This window comes from Canis aureus, chromosome 36, assembly GCF_053574225.1.
Source record: "Canis aureus isolate CA01 chromosome 36, VMU_Caureus_v.1.0, whole genome shotgun sequence".
NCBI classification, from domain to species: domain Eukaryota; kingdom Metazoa; phylum Chordata; class Mammalia; order Carnivora; family Canidae; genus Canis; species Canis aureus.
In genome coordinates this window covers 22,116,241-22,138,993 of record NC_135646.1, presented here as the reverse complement: position 1 = coordinate 22,138,993, position 22,753 = coordinate 22,116,241, and the positions used below count along the sequence as shown (strand labels likewise).

Genomic DNA, 22,753 nt, shown 5'->3' with positions numbered 1-22,753 from the left:
CTCAGCCTGAAAATTCCGGCAGAAATAAATACAATGGAATGCCATGAATTACAAGAGACCACAACTTTAATCAGATCATGGGAAAAGAAAAACATGCATTTGCCTATTGACAGTTGATAAACTGAATCCTGAAGCTTGTTTAGAGCACCAAGGGCTCCCCACCAGCGCCGTTATGTTGAAGCAAACATTCTGAGCTCCCATTTTTTCCCTGCTGGTTGTGATACAAAGGCATACAGAGCAGAATCCTGTCTGATTCTTCTTGTAGCTGTTCATTGTATAGTCATTTAGTGGGTGTTGTCTGAGTCAGACAATACCCCAAAGCACGGGAACCAATATGGCTAGATGGTAAGTAATAGAATGACAGAAAATTGCTGAATTATTTTACTTTAAATTCAGATGCAACATTAGAAAACATAGCACAAACTTGTGCATTCTGATGTCACAGATCTTATTTACACCAATTTATGGTAGAAAACTCATAATTAAGGAGAACATTATGCCAGGCATATAAATACTTGTTAAATAAGTTTTACCTCAATAATCTTACAGAATTCTCAAGCTTTTATCGAAACGCAGTATCCAGATTTTAATAAGTTTTGACCCATAAGGATGATGCCTAAGGTTACAAATTCTTCTCTTCAGATTAGTTAAGGCCAAAGACATTTTTTTCTGGTTTCTTAAAAATTTGACTCCAAAATTCACATAGGAGACAAATACATGGTAATGTCAAGAAGGTCTCTGAAAAAGAAAAATCCAGATAGAAAAATTCTCCTTCCATATAATAAAATATACTCTAAAGCAGCAGTGATTGATATGGCAAGGCAACAATACAGGAACAGGAGCCAGCTCACTCTCCTGGAAATAGGATAATCTAGAAACAAACAACAGAATATGTAGGCATTTACTCTATGAAAAAAGTAATATTTCAGATCAGTAATTTGCAGACAAATGGTATCATATGGTGAAAAAAATGTTTGTCGTATATAAAAAACATATAAACCATATATACCTCTCAAATCGTATACAAAAACAGATTACAGAAAATTATAATTATTTCAAGTATTTTAAGAGTTAAAAGAAAGAATATGTAAGATACATTTTTAAATAATGGGACACTATGACTGATATCGAAGAGCCTTAAAGGAAATGACAGGAAAGATCAGATAACACACAATTTCTGAACTGTTTTATGATGAGAGTGACATAAACAAAGCTGAAGGACAAACAACAAACAAGAAAATAACTGAAACACACTTGACAACGAAGTATTTTCCCAAATACATAAAGATCTCTTACAGATCAACTATTTATTTTTTGTTTTGTTTTTTGTTTTCAGATCAACTATTTAAAAAGAAGAACTATTTAAAAAGATAAACACGGTGGAAAAGAAATGGACAAAAAACATGAATAAGCAAGTCACAAAAGAAGTCCAAATGACCTATAAACATATGAAAAGATGCTCACATTCACTGATTATATAAATTGGCAACACTGAGATTTAAAAAGAATCACCTTTCTCGAAGGCAATCTGGCAGTTATGTATTAAAATTTGATCCAGAAATTTTGTTCCTAGAAATTCAACCTACAGAAATTAATAGATAAATGCACAGTGAATTATATTTGCACATGGTAATAACAAAACTGTGACAAGAATAATCATTCATAGACAGCTGGTTACCTAAACTACATATTACAATCGTTTAAGAGAATAATGGAGACTATAGATACAGGAAGAGGAAATATCTAGAATTATGTTGACTTAACACTCATTATTCCCATGTAGTGTAACTTCTTTTGCTTTCTCCTGATTACTCGATTAAAACAATGCACGTGAATCGTTTAATAATAAGGCAAAATCTGTATATACTATCATGAAAAAAATATGCATGACTTTTTAGGTGAAAAAAGCAGGTTACAGAACGTTATGTGCATTGTGAACGCATCCAAGTAAAAGTTTGGAAGGATATGCAACGAAAAGAAGGACAAGACCAGAAGGAAATATATACTAAGAGGTTTGCTGGCTGTCTCTGCAAAGGGAGATTACAGTTGATTTTTCCTATTTAATTTTCTTTCTTTCCCCTCCTTCCCTCCCTCCCTCCCTCCTTCTCTTCTTCTTCTTAATATCTGTATTATTCTTGTAATGGTAAAAAACAAACACTATTTTTTTAATGAAAAAAAGATTGAATATTTTAACACAAAATGAAGGCACCTATCAAGATGCTTGCCATATAGTAGGTCTTCATTAGTTGTTTTTTTTGTTGTTGTTGTCTAGAAGAGAGACTCTTCAAAGCAAATATCAAACCATCAGAAGAGCTGAGGCTTCACTTCTATCTCATTCCTTTCTGTTTGCCTCTCAATTGTGAAATGGAGAAGGTCTTATTAGCTAATCTACTGAACTGCTGCAAAGAATGTAGAAATAAGTTCCTGCAAGTATAATGTTTTATCTGCTTTCCTCTGTAAATGAATAACCATTGTAAAATTAATAAGCGACAAACTTTCTGATGATATACCACCACTGTCCGGGGCCTTCCTGTAACTCAGGCCAAATTTCCATTAGTCTAAATGTGAAACACCCTCAGAAAGACTGAAATGTTGGCATAAGAATCATTTTTTAACATGTGCCTTCCTGGGTAAATTACTTTATGAAAGAATTAATAATTGGCTCCATGTCTGGAGTCCTGAGAAAAGGGCCGTATGTGGCCTGCAGTGAATCTACAATGCTAATGCTTACTTCGGCAGCTAATAAAACCATACCTGCTGATTATCCAATAGCCCACTAGTGCTCCTTTAGAGTCACCGCTGTTGCTTTTGAATCTGCAGAAGACTGCATCAGAAATACGTGCTGCTCCCTTACAGAACAGACTGAGTTTTAAATTGTTACCGAGTGTCATTTACATTTCTACCCAGGTTATTTTAAAAATGGACATCTGGCAAGAAGAGTAATGGTTTCTCTGCTCTATTGTGTAAAGATAGATGTTGGCACCTCTCTAACACTGCAAACGGGCAGCCAAACACCACGTGAACTAGTATCACAGAGCCTGTAGAAAGGAGCATGAGCCAGGTAACCATTCTACGTGGCTGCGAAAAGTAAAACTGGCCTGACCTCATTTAAAACCATGACGTTTATTTGGGTTCAGTTGTCAGGGTATAGTCATCCTCGTCACATTACCAATAACCAAACACCTCTTTGTCTAAGGTATCTTTTTTTTTTTAAGCCCTATGGTCCCTCAAATCAGAAAGTATCGTCATGAGCTCAGGCAGGTCTTTCTTTGCCTGTGTGAGATTTCTTCACAATGCTTAGGAGTGGGGGCATTGAGGAGTGGTGTGTTTTCTGTTTTCATCACTAAAATAAGTATATGCAATAGCAATGCTGAACCCCTGTGGAATTTATTGGTGCTACTCAAGGCAGCATATGGTGGGGAAAAAAAGAAATAGGCTCAATCTCGGTCTCTTTAGTGCATGGAAGGTAGGTATGTGGGGAGTATCCAATGGGCAATGAACATGTACACTGGGGAGATTCCAGAACTACCTATTGGGATGGAAATGAAGAATAAATGAACCAGGGATGCAAGAATAATCTCTCCCAAATTAAGAAAACACAGAAGAAGGGAAAGAAAGAAGAGAAAAGGAGGAGGAGTGGGGGAGGCAAGAAAGAAGAATAGGATGATGGGAAGGAGGGGAGGAAGAAGATCTTTCTCCTCTTGCCAGTGGAAAGATATAACAAAGAACTTTCTTTTAAATGGGATGTGTTTAACTTTTATAGAAACAACACCATCAATCAACTACATTTACTGAATGTCTATTTTACACCCTCTTTTAAGCTGTACGAAGTCATTAGCCTCAGGTAAGGTCAAATCGCCAAATGCTGCTCGGGCCCAGAAAAGTTTGATATCTCATCACGAAGGACAAGATGATGATAAATAAATTTCCGCACAAATTCAGAAAGCACGTTGCAAAACTGTTCATGCGCCTTTGTTAGGTAGTTGAGGAATCATAACATATGTATTATGTATTAAAGCTTCCTCAGAGCCGTCCCTCTGGATCTCGTATGTCAGAGATTAGGGGACTATAATTTTATTTTTTAAACTAGGCCTTTTAAGACTGTAGCTTTAGCCAATTCCTTCATTCACCTACTGAGCCCTTGCTATGTGGCAGCCCTGGTGTCAAGTGCTAGGGAGATGCAAAAAAGAGGAAGACGGAGCCCTTGGCCTACGGTGCTCACATCTCCCTGGAGAAAACAAACTCGTAAATAGGTAAATCCAGTGTCCACTGTAACTGCCATTACAGCAAAGAATGTCTTTTTCACCCTTCACTCATTAAGATCTAGTTTAAAAGCAGCCATCTCTCTAAAACCTTCCCTGTCGCAGGTGGAATTACCCACTTTCATACCCTTGACTGTCCACAGTACTTTATCTTGTTTCTAGCAGAACACAGGTTATGCTTAATGATATGCATGCATGAATCCTGGGTGGACTGTAAGCAGTCTCAGATCAGACAGGGGCCAGGTGTCATTCCTTCTGCATCCCGGATGCCTGGGATCGTTAGCTGGCTTGCCCTAGATGCTCTGTAGAGGTCTCCTAAAATTGAACTGGATTCCAATGAGTCGTGTAATTCCTAGTGTGCTGGGGGTCATCTCTTTGATTACGTGTTCCCTCCAAAGCAGGCATATAACTTTACATTGGACCAACAAGCTTCAAAAAAGTAATCCTTGAGGGGAAAAAAGAGTCTGTAGTCAACAGTTTGTCCACAAATTGAACCTGATGTCAGAGATCTAATATTGTTTTCCTTCTGAATACTGAGCAGACTTTCATGGTGGTAAGGGTGCCGGTGGTCACGGAGACATAAGGGAGCTGCTATTTCCCAGTTGGGGCTGTAATCAAAGGCAAAGGCTGTTCTCGTGGTGCTTTAGTTTTCTATCTTAGAATTAATTCTCATCTTCTTGGGATCCCTGGGTGGCTCAGCGGTTTAGCACCTGCCTTCAGCCCAGGGCGTGATCCTGGAGACCAGGGATCGAGTCCCACGTCAGGCTCCCTGCATGGAGCCTGCTTCTCCCTCTGCCTGTGTCTCTGCCTCTCTCTCTCTCTGTGTCTCTCATGAATAAGTAAATAAAATCGTTAAAAAATAATTCTCATTTTCTTAAAATCATTATTTTAGAAAAGAGTTACTCTGCCCAAGTGAAAAAAATTTTTTAAATACAGTGGTAGTTTTAGATTATTCTTTTAAAGAGCAAACAAGATTGAGAATGTACAGATACTAATGACTTCTTTTATATTCCATTAGAAATAACATCTTGCATAGAACTGATGGGAAATAAAAAGTAGTCACTTGACAGAAAGCCTTTTTCCATGTTATTCTAGCCTGACTGCTCCATACCTCTGGCCTCTCACTATCACCAAACAGTAAAACTTGGGAGCTCAACATAACATCCTGTCACTTTTATTTTACCAAATAGGGGCTTCAAAAAATAAAAATCAGAAATTACTATTTATTATCACATTATTTCATAACAGAAAGGACTTTCCAACATACCAAACATAGAAGGTCCTAATCTCTGAAGACAGACATTTAAATTGAATAAACTTAGCTTTCAAAAAACCCACTTCGTGTCCTTATTATTCTTTCTGCTGTCGACTGGTGAAAATTTTGGCCTGGACTCACAGTGTCCACTACTCAATCTTCAAAGTGTCTGCCTTTTCCTTCTCTTTCATCCATGCCTGCATCATTCCATCATCCAACCCCGTCAATTGAGCCTTTCCTGGGCACCAGGTCCCACGACCAGGACATTCATCTCATGTGTCCTCACAGCACCGTGGAAGCAATCTGCTCCTAATAGATTAGGACTTAATAAGCAATAGTTTTGGGGCACCTGGGTGGCTCAGTCGGTGGAACATCTGCCTTCAGCTCAGATCATGATCCTGGGGTCCTGGGATCGAGTCCCATATCGGATTCCCTGCTCAGCGGTGAGCCTGCTTCTCTCTCTCCCTCTGCTGCTCCCCCTTCTTGTGCTCTCTCTCTCAAATAAAAAAATCTTTTAAAAAAGCAATAATTTTATCACATGGAATCAAACCGGATAAATATCCCAATAAAAGCTGACAATTTTAACAAAGATTTCACAAAGAAAGAATTAAACCCATAGCATTATCAGTTTGTTTAATGTAAAAAAAAAAAAAAAAAGATGAGTTTTTTTTGGAGTCTACATTATAGAAATGCAACTCTGCATATGTGATGGCAGTGTAGCATTCTAGAAGAATTAAGATAATAGGACATATCTTACTAAAGAGATTTAATTTTTAGAATCAACTAGTGTTAGAGGCAATATCTATACTGTACAAAATCTATATATTTTGAAAAACATCCCAAGCAGTATGAAAGCATATGGTGAAAAGTCTCTCTCCCTCTTCTGAACCCCACTTTCTCAAATCCCCTCCCCAGAGATGACTACAGCAACTAGTTACCAGATTTTTGTATAGCTTTCCATAGTCTATGATCATGCAAACACATTATATATCCTTTTATTTCTTTTACAAAAATTATACTATATATGCTATTCTCTATCTTGTTTTTTTAAGTTAATAATGTTATCTTAAGGCTGGTCTGTCTTAGCATCTACAGATCTGCCTCATTCTTCTTGACTTTTACTATACTCTTGACTTTTGTATAGTATTTCATTGTGTGGTTGCACGTGAGCTATTTCACTGATTGCCTCTTAAGGCTTTTGTATAGTCTTTGGCTATTGCGAATAGTAGTACAACCAGTATCCTGGTACCCTTACATGTGCGTCCCTCTAGGAGGTCTTTCTGGAAACTGAGTTGCTGAGCTCAACTCAGTTGAGTATTTCTGGTTCTCTCCTTGCCCTTCAACAACAATTTGGAGATTTTAAAAGACCCGTCCTGCTCACCACTCCGGACTCTTTTCCAGACGTGCTGACCCTAGTTCCTTTATGCCAGTGATTCTTAATCCTGCTGCCCATCACCACCACTACCACGGAGCTTAACAAATCACCTATACCAGGCTCAGAGATCCCATTTTTACCAATGATCCTAATATGTAGCTGGCGAGTCTACTTTCCTGTCCCACTACTCCCTCTCAGGCCATCCTCACTCTGTCCTGAGCAGAAAAATAACCCTAAACCATGAAGAGAACACAATGAACTGCTCCTGAGATCTGATCGAAGTGTTGGATCATTTGTAGGAGGGCCGGTTATTTATATGATAACTGTACAGTGTGTGTCTTTGGGGGCAGAGGAGATGTCCCTCCGTCCCTGCCCTTGCTCGCAGCCCCCTCTTTCACCTCTGGACCAGGTCACCTTAAAAAGCCCCGGGGTGTTGCTGTGTCCTGTGCTGCTGTCTGAAGTATGGGCTGGAGAATCAGCATCAGTCCAAGTCAGGAGCCAAACCAGGAGTGAGGCCGTGAGAGCTCATCATGGTCTGAACACCTTACGACGCAGTTGTCAGAGATCCTCAGGTTTTCTTTTTTTTATTTTCATAGATTTTTTTTCCCCCATTCACTCTCTTTTGCTCTTCCCCTCTCCTCCTTCCCCATTCATGCTTCTGCTTGTCTCTGACCTGCACAGAGACTCGCTGCTTGAGGACCACATGGGGGCTAAGGTATCTGGTCAGAGCGAGTCCTTGAGTTTGGGGCCTGGTAGGAAGTCACTGTGTACGGTTTCCTGGGCTTCATGTTGCAAAGCATCTGTCATGACTTTTCGATCGCCAGTCACCGTTAGAAGCTCATCAGCTCCGGAGAAAACCCTTTGCTCTAGCGCTTCACAGGCAGATGCTAGAAGCTTCAGTGTGTGTGTGTGTGGGGGGGGTCCTCGCAAGGCTGCTTTCTAACAGTCAAGCTGCTGCAGCAGGAGAGTCTTTCCAGCAGGTGCTGTGGCAGCCACAACTCTGCTCGGAGCAAGGAGCACGCGGTCCCAATTGCAAGAGGGAGACACTGCTGCAGATGCTGACACACTTCCATCTCCGGGCTGTGTCAGAACCCCGGGCACCCCACATCTGCGAGCCTCTTCCCACGCAGGGCGTGAACAGCGTGACAATAAGGGGTGTACCGGGAGGGCAGAGGGGGGAAGCTGTTCTCTCCCGGGAGGGGAAGGATGTGCCCTTGGGATGATAAGCGGATTCCATCCCATTAAATCACAAATCTGTCTCCTCTCTGTGCATCCCGCAGGAGCGGCTGGAGAGAAATCGTGGAATTGCTAACACTTGCTGCAGCTGTCAGGAAATGATACTAATTAGTTTAATTTGCAATAACACAAGCACTTAACTCTCCAAATAACCTAAGTCAGTAAGTCAGTTTTTATATTACGACAATGTCATGTTTAAGAGACTCCGGAGCACCGCTTTTTTGACCTTCGACACACATTCCTGATAAAGGAACACATCAAAGAGGTTTTGTTTTCCTTCTCCGTTATTCTTTCATCTGTTTCAGTGCAAATTATTTGATAAATGAGATGGCTTGGTGGCCTTACGGAACAGAGAGGCAGCTAGGACTGAGGTCCTAAAAAGCACACGTTAGTCAAAGGACTGTACTTGCAAAAAAGACACGATTACTAGATCAAGCGGATGGTACTTCTCAGACCCACCAAAGCTCCTAGAAATCATGTGTCTACATTCAAGTCTGTCCCTTCTTTTCCCCTTCGTCCTCTGTTGGGGACTGTCAGCCTGGCCAAGGGAGCTCACCTGGGGAGCTTCTCCTCTTACCAGCTCTGCTTCTCCGCAAGGCGCCTGCTGCTCTTCGGGCTCCTTCCCCGACAGGGAGGTCTAGGGTCTCTTCCTCCTTCCTCCTCTCCGTACAGTTGGTATCAGCGTCTCTTCCACAGGCCCAAGAGGAAAGAGCTCTCAAACATACGCCTGCGTATTAAGCGGCCTTCTCTGGGGTCTCCTGGGGTCCCCTGACCTGGGAGTTAGCAGCTGGACACGCTGTCTCTTTCCAGTTGCTCCTTCTTTTGTGCCATGTTCTTTCCTCATTCTACACCAGATCAGGGGGTTGTGGCTGCTACGAAGCCCACGAACAGTTCCAGGCCTTAATGGAATCCTCGCTTGATTGTCTGTTCAGACCAACCTGGGATTCCCGCGCTCAGGTCCCTAGGCCACCAAGAGCTTTATGCAAGGGGTTGTTATTTTCATCAGAGGCTCGATTTCTCAGGCACCTTTTTATTCATTTATTTTTAAATTTTTATTATAAAGCTTAATCTGGGTCTGTGAAGGCTGTTAAGACTTTGGAAAGAGAAGTACTAGGAATTTCTGTTGTTAGCCAAATAGGTGAAAAGTTGTCTGGCTTCCCAGAGAAATTTAATTCATAGCCACTCAGGTTTAAGCTCAGATGTGATTTTTTTTTAAAATATTTTATTTATTTATTCATCTCTCACACACACACACACACACACACACACACACACACACACACACACAGAGAGGCAGAGACACAGGCAGAGGAAGAAGCAGGCTCCGTGCAGGGAGCCCGATGGGGGACTCAATCCCGGGTCTCCAGGATCACATCCTGGGCTGAAGTCAGTGCTAAATCGCTGAGCCACCCAGGCTGCCCCAGATGTAATTTTTTTTTAAAGGAAGGATTTTTTTTAAAGCTTCCCCATCCACTCCCAATTGTGGTTCAGAGGTAAGAGCAAAATGTTACTCTCTTCTGGAATATTTAATCCCAGTCAATGAGAGCTATATTTAAGATCAAGCTTCAGACGGCCACAGGATACTGTTCTGCTCTGTCTTGCTTTTTTGATCAATTATTGGGGAAACAAGAACAAATCTTACAGCTTAAAAAAATCTGCAAACATTCAGGTCTCTTTTTCAAGAGGGGTGGGTACAGTAGAGTTGATGTCAAGTCTAAAAATTCATTCCAAAGATGGATCTGAGAGCTTTGAAATGGAGAGGAGGGACATTAAATAGCTACTAAATAATTTCGGCATTTGCCCATCTTGGAAATTCTACCTCACTGGCACACGTATCCCTGAAGCCATTACAGTTAACATTCCGTCAATGTTTCCATCATAAATAAGCCTCAGTGTTGAAAGCTTTATAATTTGGTTATAAAAATTTGCTTTCTACTAAAATTTGACAGGATATGCAAGATCCAATTGTCCCAGGGAGAGATTGTTTTAAAAACATTTGGGAGGAATAAATAAAGAAAGATTAACATATTGTGAAATGAGAATCAGAAGTTTTATACCATATTTTTTTTAGTGGTCTAAACAGTGACATATTTAGATAAATCTTGGACCCAAAGTAAAATTTTAGAAAGAATCCACTTATCCATTGGTAACTGCTGAATCAACATGTGTCCAGTGTCCCCCTATATTCAGGGGCATGTTAGGGGGCATTTAGGAATGTAGAGAAATACAGACTATCTATTATAAACTAAGAGATATAGGCTATGGAGACAAATATTAGCCTCTTTGCTCTGATTTGGCTTTGCTTGCAATGGTCTATTTTATTTTTCCTCCAACATTTTAAGTAATGAATACCAAGTATCTACGTACGGTCACTCAACCCAAGGGTAACTCCCATAAGTTTACTAGATTTAGCTAAAATTATGTTAGCATAGAAAAGTTAAAAAAGGGATGCCTGGGTGGCTCAGTGGTTGAGCGTCTGCCCTTGGCTCAGGGTGGATCCAACGGTTCCGGGATCGAGTCCCACATTGGATTCCCCACAGGGAGCCTGCTTCTCCCTCTGCCTCTCTCTGTGTCTCTCAGGAATAAATAAAATCTTTGAAAGAAAAAAAAAAAGAAAAGAAAAGTTAACAAGAGAGAGAGAGAGGAGAAAACTGGTTAGCAGGAGTCCAGGATTCTAACCTGGGTGCTGCTGCCAACTGGTTATGTGACCTTGATTATGTCATTTAATCTCTGTGGAGACTTTGGTTTTCTAAACTGTAAAATGTGAGTGTTGACATTTTAGTTCGTTGCTCCTATCAGCATGGTTTTGTCATTTTAGGTGGACAGGAGATGGTTTGTGGAGGCTCAGAGTTTCCTCAGAACACTCTGCAACGCCTCTGGCTGAATTAATAGAGCCTGTGCGTTCCAAAATGGTTTGGAGAGGGTTTTTGACTCATAAGAGCACACTTTACAGGCAATGCTCTGGGTTTCAGCTGTAGCCATGGCTGTAATGATTGGGCAGTACCAATGCCTGTGCAGATTGTAGATCTTAGGACGCACTTTTGAATATGCAACCTTGTTTAATTCTAACAAAGCACCTAGAACATAGGTATTGGCTCCATCATTTATTAGGAAACGCTGAGATCAACCAGATTCATTTACTTGGCCAAAATAGTATGTGCTGCGGGATTCTGAATGTGCATTTGGTCGTCTCTCAGCACACTGCTCCCTAATTTGAATTTCTCTGAGAATGCCTTTCTAAAAATTAATACAACTAATGAATATAACATATGTTTAAAGATCTACGAGCAAGAGGACATGTCTGTGTGTGTGTGCACATTCACATGTGAACAGGTGCTTTTAAAATTCTTGTCCTGTGGCTCTAGCATTCCCGAAAGAGGCAGCAAAATATCCTTGTACTCGACCTCTGTGCTTTAGCCCCAGTCAACGTTCAGCTACAGGCCTGTTTAATTCTAGCTGCCAGGAGTCTCTCTCTCTCTGGCTTGTACAGCCTCTTCAGAGCAGCCAAGAAATACAGAAGCTCTTAGATTCTTACAGCTGAGGGAGATTTTTTGACATTATTCAGGCCCAGATTCTCATTTTTCCAGAAGAAGAAATTAAAACCCCAAAGACCTGAGAATTCCTCTAACTGGCTGGCAGGAGAGCAGGGACCAGAACCCGGTCTGTGTCTGTAGCGTGGGACCCAGGGTCACTCCTGCGTCTCCAGGGCAGGCTTACATCTTCACTTAACAGTCCAGCTGGACGCCTGCAGAGAGAGGCCTCAGGAGCCTATTGTAATGAGTGAATTAAGCTCCTCGCTGAAGGCCTAGCCAGGGCACCTGAGACAGGCAGGTGAAGCTGCCTCTGCTCCTTAGTTATGCGCACATCACATGCATTCATCTTTCCGAGAAGCTGCCTATTTTCCTTAGTGTCATTCGCCTCCTGCCCCCATTTCTACACTTTTCTGTTTCCTTCCATCCCACTCCCAACATATATACATGTGACATAATGACCACGTACCAACATTTGCAAAGCTTACTTAATTCTTTAAGCTTTTATACACATAATTCTCAATGCTCTGATCTCTAAAACATGAAAGAAATTCAACCTTTAATTCAAAACAGCTGATTTGGGGTTCTTCGTGTTCAGAGCAAATTTCAAAAGCTCTCTGTTTTCCTCTATTATACCCAAACTGACAAAAAAAGATGTTATATGACTTGCTTGGATTGCAGTAGGACGGGGTAGGGAACGGCATAGAGGAAGAGCGTAGGGGGAACGGAGACTGAAGATCCACCATCTGCTTTTTCAAAGGCACGAGGCAGCAAAGCCAACTAGAATGCAAGATGGGCCTCAGGATTTCTGGTCAAATGACCAATGTCTCGACTTTACAGAGAAATAAAAAAGAACAATGCATTCACTTACCAGAAATATTCAGCAGTTTTGCATCATAAATCAGTTGTTTGAAACCAAAAAAACCTAGCTATTATCCTCTCTTATTACACAGCAACCACAATAGTGTAGTGAAACTGAGATTTTGGGCTCCTCCGGGGGGCGAGGCCAGACCTGCTGGGAACGGTACCCACAGTGGACGACGTTCCAGTTTTGCTTCTTGAGTCCACTATTATTCAGAACCTGCCATAACCTGGATCACATCCCTCGTTCCTAAGAGGTGTCACTTGCCTTTGTGACTCAATAAACAGAATTAAAAGATTCTGGGGAATTAAAGAAGGTCTTGGAACCAGGCAAGTCAATGGAAGACAGTGGGCGGGGGACTGATGACCCAGACTCACCCGGGTGCAGGGCTGTTGGGCGCACGCGGGGACCATAGGAAAGAGCCACGGACACGCTGGGGCCCGAGGGGCACTGCGTGCACCAGCCTCTCGGGGAGCACAGCCCGAAGAGGGGCAGATCTGCAGGGACACGCTTCCTTTCTTGCCTTTGCTTTGGGATCTAGGTGCCGCCGAGGCAATTCAGCAGAATGGAGCTCCTGGAGGCTGGAGACGTGCAGCCCACAGCCCGGCCTTCAGTCGGGAAAATATAACACAAAAAACTAAAGGATGGCTCCGCTGGCTCGTGGAGCAGTAGGACACGTGTGCTACCTGCGGTCTATGAGGTGTAAATTCAGTTTGGGTTGCGCAGTGATTCCTGATATGTAAATGATTTGCAATTAAGTAACCTAACGAGGCCCGCTCCTTCCCCAGCAAAAGCCACTTAGCATATTGAGGTACACAGGTGATCTCGGCCACTCTCTGCCTTCTCCAAAGACCAGCTTCAAGGCTAAATGTGTTTGTTCCAAATGCCTCCTCCCCTCAAGTCACCAGGGCTGCTCACTGTAACCAGTAATTTAGAAACAATAAGGACACTTTTCAGTAGAATTATAATGCGGTCGTCTGATACCCAGAATGCCCCCTTGTCGAAGCTTCACTTATAATCAACATGAGAAATGCAGGGTGAGCTGGCGGTGGCCTCGGAGAAAGGGGTGGGTGGAAGGGGGAGTCTGAGCCACATCAGTGCCCGGCTGATGGAACTTTCTTTTTTTCCCCCTCGAACACATCAATACAGAATTATCCCAATCTAGGCACCCCCCGCCCCCACCCCCCAACTTAGATTGCTGTCACCTTTCCTGGCAGAAGAAATCAGTAACAGATGTGCCAGGCCTAGAGTAAGAAAACAGTGATCATCGGCTACTTTGTAATATGCCCCAAACTAATCCTAGAGCTTACATACAATTAAATTAAACTATGTCGGGATTCACGCTTCAACAAAGTCTAACACTTTGGAAAATTCTACCTCTTGATTTTAATAAGTAAAATTTAAGATTTTCCCTGGAAAGACTTCACAAATGCTAGACTGACTCTAAATCTCCCATTACCCATCACACCCCATGCTACTGATTCGTAGCTGCTTATGTCGGCGGAATGCATGTTCCGATGAGACCAAGGCACTCACATTTCTATCTTCAGGGGTCTGAAGGCTATTGGGGTCTTCTTTCAAATGACTCTCATTAGAAACATGACAGACAACCTTGCTTAGATTCTAAAAGGCCAAGTCCGGGGAGAAGCTGGCAGCGGGCAGCAGGTGTTAGGTTACTCTTGTACGACGACGACAGCGCTTATTCCCACCTGGAGGGCAACATGCAGTTCTGGTCGCTGCATCTCAAGAAATACAACACAGACTGTAAGTTTATCCATAGAGAACTATGGGGAAATGATCCTGGGTTTTAAGGGGTTTCTCTGCTGAGACTAGACTGTAAAAGTAACACATTTCTCTCTGGAAAGATGAAAGCTGATCAAAGTGAATCATGAGAGGTGTCAATACCCATTCATCTAAACTCAGATTACCGGATCTAGGGAAAGAATGGTTTTAGATCAAGTGAAAAGAAGTTCAAGTTTCATAATATTTTTCAAAACTGTGTTACCTCACATATTTGAAAAACCAGATTATTCGGAGTTCAGATGGAATTAGAGACGTCAATTTCTAGTTGGTTTTGCAGGGAAGGTGGGGCTCCCCGGGAATGCCTTTTTAAATTTTCTTCTGTGAACTCATGAGGATGGCCATAGCCTCGGACACCGCTCTCTACTAGAGAAGTATGGAAGGTCTGACCCAGGATGGCATTCCTTTTGTTCCTATGACTTAGAAGAGTTGGAAGGAGGAGTTGTAAAATTTCATTGGACTCGCAGGAAACCATAGTCAGGAGGCTTTGGGAGCTGACTTTTTCTAGCAGGAATCAAACTAGTCACGACACATCATTTATCACAGGACTGTTACAGTGGCTATAATTGTTCCCCTTCCCAAAAGAACAACGCTCAAGTCTGAAAAATCTCGCTAATGATAACTTCTATATAAATGTAAGGATTGTAGGGAAGCGCATTTTATTTAATGCATAAATAAAAGCTAAAATAGAAGAAAAGCTTTGGTGCCATTTTCTTTGCTTTAGTCAGTGGAAGATCGTTACTGCCACTTAAAAACAAAGTTTAAAAGTGCAGTGGAAGGTTTATTCAGGAATAGCATAAGCCTTGGCCTTCGGATGCCATATAGGGTGTTTTTCAAATTGGACATTCGGTGCCTTAGGCCCTCAGAGGACCCAGAGATAGTGATTTCAAATGTCTCTCTTCTAGGGAGTGCTTTGACCAACGGCCACCACCGCTGGGGGACGAGGGAGGTGGTGCTGCCAGGGGGTTCACTGAGCCCCAGGGCTCCTGCTCTCTGGTCTTCTGGGGACCTGGAAAAGTTGAACACATAGTTTCATCACGGCTTCCCCTTCTTGAGGTCCCACTGGTGTATGATACCAAGACAGACCCCAGGATTGGCCATTGTCGCTGACAGCCCCCCAGCTGCAGCTGTTCGGGCTCGCAGGCCGGTGGGAGTGGGGTGGGGTGGGGGGAGGTGGTAGGGAAACCAAAATGATTTAGTGACTTGTTTTGTTCCTAAAAGACCTTGATGCCCGCTTCTTCCCCTGAAAGAAAGATGCTCTCCGTCACACGCCCACTGTGAGTAAATGAGAAGGAGAACAGAAAAGTGCTGGGAGATTAGGAAGTCGAACAACTGTCCCTCTTTCCTCCATCAGCCTTTGCGGGGCAAATGCTACCCAGGGCCCCGCTGCACTGAGGATTTTAATTTGCGAGGATGGTGGTGGTGGCTCTGAATGTCTTATTTTAGGCAAGTTGGTTTCAGCAGGACTAGGACCCCGGGGTCCCCGTGACCCCCGAGCCCCCGCCCCAATTCTCATCGCCGTTCCAGGGGGACGCCTCTCGGGTCAGACAGTGTTGGGCACCTCGGCCTCTCTCGGCCGTGCTTAGGGGAGGGGCTCGGGTACAGAGATTTTTTTTTTTATTTCAATTTTTTTATTTTTCCTAAATGTTAACTAAAAGTACCTTATCTCCGCCGCTGCCCTAACTACCTCACTAATTCCGGTAGCAGAGTCCTGCTGCTAACGAAATAGCTGATTTCAACAAAGCAGGAGTATTTTTAGAACAATAAAAAACCCCCTATCCATGATATCTAATTATGCAAACTGTGAACAAGAAGATGCTAGTCTTGCATCAGCGGAGACTTGACTCTTGTTATAATTTGCTCTTTTTTCGCAGCAGAAAGCCCTTCTTTTCGGTCGCTGTACTGCCTTCGCGTGGCGCGGCGCTCCTGGGGCCCCGGCGCAGGTCACCGCCAAGTGGCTCTGTCGCCGGGCAGGCTGCAGTTGGGGAGCGGCCGGGTGATGCATTGTGATGCAGATTACGGTGGTTTGCTGCTGCCTGATTCACAGATATGATTGCATCTAATTTCAGAAATAAGTGGAACCGTCTGCTCTTTTGTGTTAGCTGAAAAGCTGTTCGATGGCATTCAAATGACTGCTGCCTTCGCCACCCAGAAGGAGAGAAAGGACCCCCCCACCGCGCAGGGTGCCTCCCCGGTAGCCTCCCTTCCAGCACCCTGTCCTCTGTGCCAAGCGTCGGCCTGCTTGGTCTTCCTTCCGAGGGACAGCACGGCCCGGGAGTGGGGGGAGTGGGTGCATTTTATTAGATCTTCCCATCTCTTCCTGTCTGGGTGTGTGTGGGGGGGGCACATGCGACATGCTGCTGACTCCTCGAGGAAACATCCCCAGGTAAACCCTTTGGTGAGAAGGTCCTGAGAAAGGACTTGGTGTCCCCATACCCGGCCCCCCATCGTGAGGCCTGCGGACAAGGGGGGCCTCGGCCACCGAGGCCTAGGGATGCCTCTGGTTATTACCCAGACCCCTGCCGGCTGTTGGCCTTGGTCAGTGTGTCAGGTTTTGGGGTAGCTCTCGGCCCCCCAGCCCCGCGGGCGGGGAGGCGCTTCTCCAGAAGCCGCCCAAGCCGCACACACTCCTCTCCTCCCCTTTGGCCACACACAGTCCTCGTCCCTTTCTGAAATCAGCCTCCCCGTCCGAGTCTGCATCCCCCTAATTATGTGCTTTCTTAAATGTTTGTTTTCCGTTGCTCTAACTTTGGTTTTGCATATCGCTCTAAAAAAGCCCGCAGAAACAAGTTAGCTATACTTTTCATTCCAAAGAGAAATTAAACCTAGGTAACAAACCCCTTGGCAGGAAAGCAGTGGGATTTCCCAATGAGCCACATGAACGCAGAGGATTTGGGAAGCCAGCAGGCCCCTGGGACCCACAGAGCACAGAGGTTAACGTGAGGCAACATCCACCAAAGGTCCGCGAAGGAGCCCTCCTCATCCTCGGTGTCGCACAGACACTTCATTTGGTTCAGACTCTGCAAGGAGGCTCATCCCAGGCACTTTGCCGCCCTTCTCGCTTCACACAGGAAAATTCAACCCTGTGTATGGGCACAGGATTAAGGATATGAACCCAGAGGTGGGGACATTCCACCCAGAGGCCTCCTTCTGGAGGGCTGACTCCGTCTCCGTGGCCTTGGCCCTATCTCTCCAAGTTGCTGGGGTGTGGATGGTTTCCTTGGTTAGATACAAACCTGTGTAACAATGGGCTCTCCTAAGTTGGGGTTACTTGTATGTATGTATTTGCTCTCTATTTTCTCCTATGATCTTTAGACACTATCCTCTCTTCGGTTTTTAAAATTTACCCAAGTGACATTTGATCTGCGTGGAGGAGAGGATACGATACTACCATTCATATAAAATACAACTGGGACTTTCAGGGTTGCCACTGTCCATGCTGCGAATTCCCAAACCGTCTGATGCCTGGGTCATCTGTATGTCTGTCCTTCCCGGTCTTCGAAGCAAAGAGCAAAAGAGCTGAAGCTCTCTAGGGGCAGCTGGAACACTTGGTAAGATGCCATAGGAGATTCTTCTCCAGCACGGTGACTATCAGAAAGCACCTGGCAGGCATCCTGAGTATCCAAGACAGAAGGACCACTACCCTCTGCACCCGCACACCAGGGTCTTTACTATGGAAAGAACCTAATTGATAACATCCCACTGACCTGAAGCTCCAAGTGGGAGAAGCAGCTCATTAGGAGACATAAACTTCTCAAAGAGCAGAGGATTTGGTTTCCTCTATATTTTACACTAATTATAATATTTAAGTTTTATTCTCACGATTAACCATCTCCTTCAAAGGAAAACACCACAACCTAGAAGTATAACTCCCACAAAATACCTTTCTCACCTTCACTTTGTAGATCCGCCCAACTTGAGACATAAAGGCCAAGAGAAGAGCCATATGGCCGGGTGTGGGGACCAGGAATCGGTTCCTATTTTAACACATAGGATTTAACATAAAATTTATGTTTGACTCCATTAAGAAAGTGTAAGTTGAACTCTTTCGGTAGACCCAGCAGGAACAAAAGTATTCTTTGTTAACCCAGTGATACAGCCTTACTGTGGTGCAGAGACGAGGTCAAGAAGGTAAATGGGACAAGAGGCCAAATCCACAGAAACAAAAGTGCCTTGAATGGGAACTAAGAAATATAGGTTCCCTCCTGGCACCAGTTACCTAGGGAGAGCCTTAGTTGTACCATCTATGAAATGGGGAATAATCCTACTGTCCTTTACAAAGATACAAAAATTAAGAAGCTATCTCTAAAAGTACTTAAAAATAAATCATATTTTCACCTACTGTACACAACTGGGCTCAGGGCACACAGCTGGGGTTTAAAAGTGAAAAGGTGGGATGCCTGGGTGGCTCAGTGGTTGAGCACCTGCCTTCAGCCCAGGGTGTGACCCCGGGGTCCCGGGATCGAGTCCCATGTCAGGCTCCCTGCAATGGCCTGCTTCTCCCTCTGCCTGTGTCTCTGCCTCTCTCTCTCTGTGTGTGTCTCTCGTGAATAAATAAATTTTAAAACAGCAAAAAGGACATCAAGAAGGTGATTCTAGCGGGACGGGGTCTGCGAATTCCATGGCAACCCTCAGAGGAAAGCCAGTGACGTTATTAGTTACACCTGGAGGAGCACTGTGTCACTGACTGGCATTGAAAATGCCCAAGTTACGGAGGGCAGAGGACACTGTCCGTAGAGCACTCAGAGCGCGAGGACGGCCAGGTGTGTGGTTGTCTCTCTCCCTGCTGCCCGAAGGGGTAGCCTTCTTATTGGCGTGGCAAGGCCTAAGTCTACATGTGTAAGAGCGGCCTTGTGTGGAGAGAGGTCTCGCCCTCCAGAGCCAGGAAGGAACAACTCGACTTTTCGGGGAGACCTGAGTCCATCACAGTATTGCTAACTGCTCTGCGGACGCCTTCCAAGGTGACACTATCCTGCCTCTTCCCGAGCCTGGCTTGCACCACGTGCCAGCATTACTTAGGGCAACAGACGATGGTTCTGTGTCATTGTTTTTGAGTAATGAATGGGCAATTACCAAACCCTTCTGGAAACTCCTGTCTTCTCAGAGCCCTAATGGAGCATTTGATTCCGAGTATTGGGAACGCAAATAGCAGTGAGGGTGCCCACATATTTCAAAGGCTGCAGAAATTATATTGCACAACGTAAACCACCAGAAGTTAAATGGCCTTCTGAAAGGATACTGCTGGGATATTTTTCATCACTTTTACAATATTTTTTTTCCTTGCTGTCATTTAAAATAGATCCTTGGAAACTTGAAACTTAAATCTGTTTCCCTACCAAAAGTTTTCCTTTCAGCACGCACACACACACACACGCGTACATATAACTGCTTTGTTATTTTAGGATCACTCATGGACTGGTGGCACTGATTTTTTTTTAATCAGAAAAACACATAAAAGCTTTCTCTCTACATATTTTCCCCACACACGCTGTGTCTCACAATGGCAAATTAAAGCCACGTAGACAAAAGAGCGACGTCCTCACTTACTGTATAGAAGCAAGGGTGATGGGCACAGCCCTATTTTTCACCTAAGTATCAGTAGAATTATTTAATTTTGGGGGGGGGAATTTCTTTAAAGATTTAATTTTTTAAAACCAAACATCAAAAATTAATTGTATGAGGTGCAAGGTTTATGTAATGTTTACAGCCAGAGCTCCTAACAGAAGCATCCTTCACACTTTTTGCACAAGAAGACAGGCAAGTAAATCTGATTTTCATAATAGCTTGGATTTACATACATTGTTGGTGAAAGCCTATGAAAATATGCTTTGTATTAGCTCTGCTAACTTTATATTCAGTTTTTCTCTTAAAAATTTAATTGCATTTCCCATTGTTTCTATTGCATTCTTATAATACAATTTGTGTTCCCTTTGGTAGCTAAAATTACACCTGTAACTGTCCAAAACTATTAGTAAAGTCAGCTTAGCCTGTGGGATAAAGTATCTGTCTTGTATTTCAGACAGATTGTGTTCCAACACCATTGTGGTCAGATTTTTATTAAAAATTCTTCATATTTCTTTTCTCTCGGTGCCAAACAGATCGCTACATTTTCAACACTTAATCATCTTCATCATCTAAAAATATTTCCACATTAAACGAAAATATTTAAACTTCTTTTTGATGCAGCAAAACTTAGAACACTGTACGAAGTCTGGTTTTCATAAAGTTTTGCAAAAGCTTAGTGTGCATATAGAAGGGACTCTATTGTAAATAACTGTCAAGGTCGACTCCAGAAGAAACGCAGTGGTGGCAACCGAATGATGCCTTCTCTGAGATTTCAGATGGGCCACTTCAGCAGGGAAGTTTGTTCCCTTTCTCCGAGAATCTCTTTGGAATGCTCATGCTGCTGGTGTCAGGTTATGGTTCCCCTCCACGCAGATGGGGCCCTCGGCATCACTGAGCATTTTGAACTCTTTCATGCAAGGTGGGGGAGTGCTCCAAGATGCCACCCCTTCCCCAGTGGCCCCAGGCAAAACCCTTAAACACTCGCTGCTGTAATAGTTCGGGTCCACTCTATAAAACAGCAACCTCTCCGAGCATTTAAGAATTTTAATGCAGTGGATTGGTTACACTCCTGTTGCAACAGGGGACAGCTGGGAAAGCCGGGGTTCGCAAGGGTGGGAAGCCACAGGCTCTCCTGGATTGGAGGGACAGGGGAGGAGGTGAAGCCTGAGCCACCAGGAGACAGTCACTGGCTGAGGTCTCACAGGAGGCGGCAAGGGAGGGGACAGCATGGCTCCTAGGCCCGGGCTAGCACGCCTGGCTAACTGTCCTTGTGCAGGTCACATGCTCCCCCGAGTTGTGAGCATCCCCCCTGGCCGTGGGGGCTCCAGGGAGGCCAGGTGAAGCCAGGGATAGCTCTCTGAGATAAAGGGGATGGAGCCTGGACAATGAACAGGGGTATGTGCACGTGTGCGTGGAAGGTCAGGAGAAGCGAGGGGCAGGCCGGCCCATGCTACTGCGCGGCCCGGGGTGGGGGGGGGGGGAGCGGGCCAGCTGCTGTGCCACCGCAGCCTGGGGCCCCAGAAGCCTCCAGTTAGCCTTCAGAGTCGACATGGAGGTGTAACCGATGAGGTAGGAAGATAGGGTGTGTTTTATTTATCAATGTGTTGGATCGCTTTATGGCTCTTAAATATTTAGGCATAGGGACAGATGGCCTCTCCCATTTGACTTTTTATCTTGGGCTCGGTGGATGTGAGGGACAGCCCCGGGGAGGGAAGAAATACCCTACAATCTCTCCCCAGTGCCTGTCACTGCCGAACCTGATCCTACAGGCTTCCTAGAATCCTAGCAGAGCAGCGCCGAGTGAGAAAGGGAACAGTGTCAGGCCTGGGACACCCTCCCTCGCAGGCTGAGGATCCCTGAGCTCCCTAGGCCAAAACTGTGTGTCCCTTGTGTGCTACGTTATCAGCCTATTATTTGAAGCAAGCCATAAACAGATGTCCCATTCAGGTGTTTTTTCTTACCCAGCTTTTCCTCTTCCTTCCTTCTTCCCAAACTCCATTAAAATGCAAAAAACTCTTGTGAGGGATGGCAGATTAAACCCCTACTACTTTAGTGTAAATATTTTTGTTAAATATTTTTCTGGGTCTGGAAAGCTTGGGGGAACAGGCTGTCTAGAAAGAGATAGGAGGGAATAGAATGGCCATCTGGTGACTTTCTGCAAAAGTCATATTGTAAAACTAGGCAAATGATAAGATACAAATAATCAATGACAATATCAGCCCTGGGGAGCAAATGGGACAGTAGTTACGATTAAAAGCAAGCTGGACTTGGGGCGCCCGGGTGGCTCAGTGGTTGAGTGTCCACCTTCGGCCCAGGGCGTGATCCCAGGGTTCCGGTATCGAGTCCCACATGGGACTCCCTGCATGGGGCCTGCTTCTCCCTCTGTCTGTGTCTCTGCCTCTCTCTCTCTCTCTCTGCGTCTTTCATAAATAAATTAAATCTTTAAAAAATTTTAAAAATAAATTAAAGCAAGTTGGACTTCAATCTGGACTGAGCAAATGTATTCAACATCTCTGTTCCTCAGTGTCCTCATCTGTAAAATAGAGATGATCATAAAACAACTTTTCAGGGTTGGAGGGAAGTTACACAAGAGCATGTAGCGCGCTCAGCACAATACACGCTAACGTGCGGCAATCACTCAGTCAAGATTTCGTCGTAGGCCAAAGAATGGCCCCTTGAAGCTAGCCTGTCCCAATCCCCAGAAACCCGTGAATGCCCTACTTTACACGGTAAAAGGAATTTCACTGATGTGATGAAGTTAAGATTCTTGAGATGGAGAGGTTATCCTGGACGATCCAGGGAGGTACAAAGTACCATGTAGTCACTGTGACCTTACAAGAGGGACACAGAGCATCAGAGTTAGTGGCA

At 44.1% G+C, this 22,753-nt stretch overlaps 1 protein-coding gene across 2 annotated transcripts in view; it reads right to left on the bottom strand.

Annotated features, from left to right (window-relative positions):
* Positions 1-12,691, bottom strand: part of SATB2 (SATB homeobox 2) — a 289,211-nt gene extending 276,520 nt beyond the window's left edge. The window contains exon 1 of one of the 2 annotated variants that reach the window (XM_077885433.1): positions 12,530-12,691. The gene's annotated coding sequence lies outside the window, so the exon portion shown is untranslated. The remainder of the gene's footprint in view (positions 1-12,529) is intronic. The other variant, XM_077885436.1, reaches the window with a different exon arrangement.
* Between the last annotated feature and the right edge of the window lie 10,062 nt (positions 12,692-22,753).